This window comes from Tupaia chinensis, unplaced genomic scaffold (genome assembly GCF_000334495.1).
Source record: "Tupaia chinensis unplaced genomic scaffold, TupChi_1.0 Scaffold149333_1, whole genome shotgun sequence".
NCBI lineage: Eukaryota > Metazoa > Chordata > Mammalia > Scandentia > Tupaiidae > Tupaia > Tupaia belangeri.
Window position 1 is genome coordinate 1,367,837 of NW_006209177.1, and position 6,387 is coordinate 1,374,223.

General features: G+C 41.9%; 1 pseudogene; it reads left to right on the top strand.

Moving 5' to 3' along the window:
• The first annotated feature begins 829 nt into the window (after positions 1 to 829).
• LOC102480037 (POU domain, class 5, transcription factor 1-like) lies at positions 830 to 1,987 on the top strand (annotated as a pseudogene).
• The last annotated feature ends 4,400 nt before the right edge of the window (positions 1,988 to 6,387 follow it).

Consider the following 6,387-nt stretch of genomic DNA (forward strand, 5'->3'; position numbering starts at 1 on the left):
CTCCCACTCTTGGTCAAGGAACATTTTCCTGTGTTAGGTTCCTCTCTGCTTACTGTGACTGCCATCCAAACACCTTAATATAAAGGTGACTGTTAGAAACTAGAGGTTGTTGTGAGTAAAATATTTGCTCTCCACACTAATTGATTTTTTAAATTAATCACTTCATTTAGAATCCATTCAACCTAGTAGAGATGATCATTTATCATACTGAGAAGACCCTCAGCTGAGAGAGAGCATCCTTCGCTGGTAATTAGTCAATGAACTGGCTCAGGAGTCTTCGAATGAGATTGAGCCCATTCTTATAAAGCTAAAATGCCATGCAACATTAAAAAGTTAAATAACCTTGTGAACATTTTAAAAGAGAGAGCTAAATGCAAAGTGAACCTATTTGGAAAGCCCTTGCATCAGTTGATTTTAATATTGATTAAAAAAAAAAAGAGAGTAATGAATGGACATTCCCCAAACTCACAATTTTTCTGGTGGTCTAAAATTTATAATCACCTCTGCTTATGGAAGGGCAATGTGGTCAAGTGGAAAGGGCATGAGTCTTGCAGTACTGGGACTCTACCACTTGCTAGCAGTGTAAAACTCTTGGCTCTGAGCTTTAATTTCTACATCTATGAAATGGAGCAAGTAATACATCCCCTCCTATTTTGTATAAATAGCCAATGAGATAAAATGTATTAAACTGCTTCATAAAATATGAAATATTTCATATTTAAATGGTATTATTACAACAGATTTTTTAAAAAGCACAAGGGGGGTGTTGAGCAGTTCCTCGGTGAGCTCTCATTCTTCCAGGCCCTGACTTGGGAAGTCTTCTTTCCCCATGGTGGGACATCTGGCTTCAGACATGGCCTTTCATCCCTGCTGGAAGGTGGAGGTGAAGGGCCAAGAGGGTTGGAGCCAGGCTGGGTTGACCTTGAGACCTGACTAAGCTTCTAAGGTCCTCCTGGTAGGCCACAATAGGGCCAGGGTTGGGCCAGGCTCTGAGATGTGGGGGATTCCTCTGTGCCCCCTGCCCAGTGAATTTTCTGGAGGAATGGCATACTGTGGACCTCCAGCTGGAGTGGGGTTAATGCCCCAGAAAGCCCTGGAGACCTCCCAGCCTGAAGGTGAGTGAGAGTCTGGGTGGAGGGAAACTCACAGGGGACCTCCCCAGAGCCCTGCACTGCCCCTCCTGGTTACCTGAAGCCAGAGAAAGAGAAGCTGGGGCAAAACCCAGAGCAGTCCCAGGACAGCAAAGCTCTGCAGAAAAAACTTGAGCAATTAGCCAAACTCTTGGAGCAGAAGATGATCACCCTAGGCTATGCCCAGGCTGATGTGGAGATCACCCTGGGGGTTCTCTTTGGGAAAGTGTTCAGTTAAACAACCATCCCCCATTGTGAAGCTGTGCAGCTCAGTTTCCAGAGCATGTGCAAGCTTCGGTCTCTGTTGCAGAAGTGAGTGGAGAAAGCTGACAACAACAAAAATTTTCAGGAGATATGTAAATCAGAGACCCTAGTCCAGGCCTGAAAGAGAAAGTGAACCAATATGGAGAACATGAGAGGCAACCTGGAGAGCATGTGCCTGCTGTGCCCGAAGCCCACGCTGCAGCAGGTCAGCCACATCGCCCAGCAGCTTGGACTTGAGAAGGCTGTGATCCCATGTGCACTCAATGGAGAGACAGAGAGATATAGAGAGACAGAAAGCGAGAAATGAGCCCCCCAAGGGGGACAGTCATCCTGTAATCCCTTTTCCTCTGTTCTCCTCTCTGGATCTTGGACTGCATGTACATGTGCCTGACCTGAGTTTTTTTAAGTCACCAGGTTGGGGACTCCAACCCTGGTCTACTCCATGGGAGTAGAGCCACATAACCATTATGCCATCTCCTGGTACTGGGAGCCCTCATTTTCCTTCGCTATACTCCTAGGTCCCTTTCCCTGAGGGAGAAGCTTTTCCTTCCCTCCCTGTCACCACTCTGGGCTCTCCCATGCATTCAGATTGAGATGCCTGCCCTTCTTTAAAGTGGAGAGTAGGGAAAAGGGAGAGGCCAGGGAAATAAAACCCGGAGTATGTACCAGGGCTTTGGAGATTAAATTCTTCATTCATCAAGGAAGGCATTGGGGACATAAAGGTGGCGGTAAGGAGTTTGGGGGAAACTGGTTGGAAGGAAGTTGAAGTTAGATGATGCTCTTGATTTTTATCCCCACAACATTCATCACTTTGTTCTTAAAGAAGCCTGAGACACAGAAAAAGAAAAAAGAAAAAGCACAAGGGAAACTTGTAAACCTTATATAAACCTTAATACATTACTATTAAGGGGCAGAAATAAATAGAATGTTCCTACCATAATAAAAGAGGTGACAAAGCAAAGCTACAGCCTTTAAAACACCATAAACCTCCTTCAGCCCCCCACATCAAACCACCCTATATATCATGCTATTGATGAAGGCCACCTCCCATGAAACAGCACCTTAATAAAAGTCATGCGTGACTGAGTGACAGTGCCAAGAGCTGTCGGGATGGCAATGTCCTACAGTGTCAGGCATTAACAAAAACAGGATATTAGAGTTTTAATAAAAGAATACAACCCTTCAAAGTCAGTACAGCTGCAAGTGGTAAGACTAGCGAATAGAGAAGACAACAAAGTGTAAACAAGTTGTAGAAATAACCAATTATGATTCAACTGGCTTAACTAAATAAATGATAACAAAAGTCCAGATTCTAGTTCATTGAGTGAATTTAGATTGCTTAGTAACAGGTTTTTAATAAAGCAGAACGCAAAATTGTTTTTTCAGTGTTTAGAAAACTATAGAGAAGCATGTTTTTGTCCATTCCTAAAAGAATTATTTTCTTGCCATGTTCTACTTAATCATTGCACTCTTACCACATTGGAACGGCCATTCTATTGAGTCAGAGCTAAAACTTTAGTACCAGATTAATCTTCTGTTGCAATGAATATCATTAATACTAAGAATCTTATAACAGCTTATTATCACAATAATAATTCCATTAACAGCTTTTAATAGGATTGGACTAACTCTAAGTATACTTCTAATATAAATTATTCCAAACCAAGTGCCATTTTCACATAATCACTCCCTCAGAATATAGCAAAATAATGGCATTGGCTCCCAACTCTTGAATCTATTTGAAGTTCCCTTTTGTGATGTTCCTGGATCTGACTAACCAAAGGGCATGAGAGCTGGAAGGTTCCTTAGAGATCATTTAGCCCGTTGTCCTTATTCTGCAGGTCAGAAGATAGAGGCCACAGAGATGCCACAGGGGTTGTCAGTTCCAACACATCCTCATGGAGAAGCAGCTCTGCTAATATTTAAAGTGGTGAGGTCTATACCAGACCCTGTAGAAATGTTCTGCATTTCACAGTCATGTATTGATATTTGGAGGCAAGGGCAGAATTTGTAACATTAACCTTACTTCCTAGCATGACCTAATCATGGCTAGGGATATTTAGAGGAACTGTATTCTGGATTAACAAGCAGTGAAGGTTATTTAAAAGAAATGTGGCACATTGTTACAGGCAAAGCCTGGGACTTGAAGCAGGAGGACCCAGGTTCACTGTCTGGCCCTGCCGCTTACAAACTGCATGTTTTGAGTTACGTTCCTTAGTTTCTATGAGTATCGATCTTCTTACTAATGGGAATACTGGTGCCTTCTTTGAAGATTAGTACATGGATTCACTGAAAAAATAGATGTGAAAATGCTTAATGATTTGTAAAGTAAAATTGCTATTTAAATATTTGTTTTAAAATAACTCACTGAAAAAAACATTTTATTAACAATAAAATTAACATTTTAAAGAGATAGTCTGTAAATAAACAAAATCTTTAAGAATACCTTTAGGCTAGGGACCAGAAGATGGCATAATAGTTAAGTTGCTGGACTCCCACATAGTGGACCATGGTTCCAGTCCTGGACACAGCAGTTTAAAACTCTTGTCAGGCGCGTGTGTGTGTGCATGCTCAAGACACCAGAAGGAGAATGAAAGAGTGGGGACTTAGGTGTCATTGCCCCCGGGGGGGGGTGACTTTTGCTTTCTGTCTCTCTGTCTCTCTCTGTCTCTCTGGCAAGCATACATGCCCTATAGAAAAAAAAATCTCTCTAAAAATAAAAAGAATAGGGACCAGCAGTTAGCGTAATAGTTATGTCGCTGGACTCCCACATAGTCAACCGTGGTTCGAGTCCCAGATCCGGTAGCTTAAACTCATGCCGGGTGCATGTATGTGCATACCCAAGGTCCCAAAAGGAGAATAGAGGAGAAGGGATTGCATCATGGCCATCCCCCCGAAGGATGATTTCTTGCTTTCTGTCTCTCTGTCTCTGTCTGTCTGGCGAGCACATGCGCCCTATAGCAAAACCTCTCCAAAAAAAAAAAAAAGAAAAAAGAAAAAGAATACATTGTGGCTAGTAACCTATCAGATGTGCATGTGGGTTCGAAAATCAGTTGGTGGCATCAAGAACAGACTGACAGCATCAGGTTGTGGCTCCCCATAGGAGCAAGTAGATATGGGTTATAGCAAATTAAAAAAAAAATGGAAAGAACCTGAGAATTAAATAGCAAGATAAGGAACTGGGGAAGAACAGGCAGCTTTCTATGAATACATATATTATCTCTACCTGTCTATATATCTATCTTCTTATTTAATTCTTAGAAAAGGCTTTTTATACTATATAGAGACTAAGGCTTGGTGACATTAATAATCCTACCCAGGGGCCAAACTGTGGCCTGGTGGTTAAGGGATGTGGATCCTACATAGCCAACTGTGTGGTTTGAGTCCCAGACCCCACAGCTTGACCCATAAAGGAAGGAGAAATGGAGGTGAAAGGATTGTGGCATAATTACATCCCATGAGAGGTGCTTTCTCTCTCTCCCTCTCTTTCTGCATCTCTGTCTGTACTGAGCAAATGTTCATGCCCTCTGGCAAAAATTTTAAAAATAGTAATAATCCTACCCAATGATATCAAACTAATGGGTGGAAGACTGGAATTTGGAGCCACTGCTCTTCATACCACAGCACGCTGCCTGGCTCAGTGAAGAGCTCATGCAAAGGCACCTACTTTGCTCCCTTTACTGCCTATCCTTACTCTCATCCTTCTTAGGCATCCACTCCAATATTTTTATAATATTTATGGGGCCAACAGATGGTGTGGTGGTTAAAGCACTGGATACTACATGGCAGACTGCATAGTTAGAGTCCTGGACTCAGAAGGCTTGAAAATCACACCAGAAGCATGCACACATGCCTAAAGACCCAAGAGGAGACTGGGAAGAAGGGATTGCAGCATGCCCATCCTCCTTGAAAGGTAGTAACTTATCACTTTCCCTCTCTCTGTCTCCCTCTCACTCTCTCACTTTCTCTGCTCTCTCCTGCCAACACACATGCCCTATAGCTAAACTAAAAGCAAAATCTCCTTGGATATATATGCATATTTGTAAATATACTTCTGACATCTGTGTCTGTGTGTTTTATCTACATAAATGATATTACTCTATAGATCACAAATTGATACTAGTTCCCATTTAATACTGTGTTTTTAAATATCCATCCATGTTGCCATATATTCATCTAGTTCATTTCTTGTGACAATGGTATAGTATTTTATAGTTCATATCTACCATACTTTATTAATCATTTTTGACAATGATGGAAACCTACTCATCTATAAAGCAGAATTACTTAGAAACTCAAAGAGTTGATAAAAACACTCTTAGTTTATTAGGATTCTATTCATTGATTTTGCTCAACTCCACTATCACTATTTTATAGAAGAGAAAATCAAGAAAGATTATCTAAGAAAGTCCATCGGAACAAGCAGATGCAGGGAACCAGCAGTTAGCATAATGGCTATGTCGCTGGACTCCCACGTCCTGGACCCAGTGGCTTAAAACTCATGCCGGGCGCATGTGCGTGCATGCCCAAGATCCCGAGAGGAGAATGGAGGAGAAGGAATTGGGGCGTGGCTATCCCCCCTGGGGGGTGATTTCTCGCTTTCTGTCTCTCTGTCTCTGTCTGTCTGGCGAGCGCATGCATCCTATAGCGAAAACCTCTCCAAAAATAAAAAAAGAACAAGCAGACGCAGATGCTAACAAACATTAACTAAGACAACATCAATTGACAAGGCTATTCTCTACAAAACAATGTATCTTCATATTAGAAACTGCCAAAGGCAGAGAGATCATACCATTAGGTGACACAGGGAAACTATGTCAGGAAAACCCCAGACACAACATAGATAATGTCCAGAGATAGGGGACATGAATGTAGGTAATGATACACTTAGAAATGTACATTGACAGAGCCTTAGGTAAGGGAAAACTAGAAACCCTGGCTTCCCAAAGGAGTGGCCAGGAGAATTTAGGCAATTTCCTTAGGTTAGTGTAGG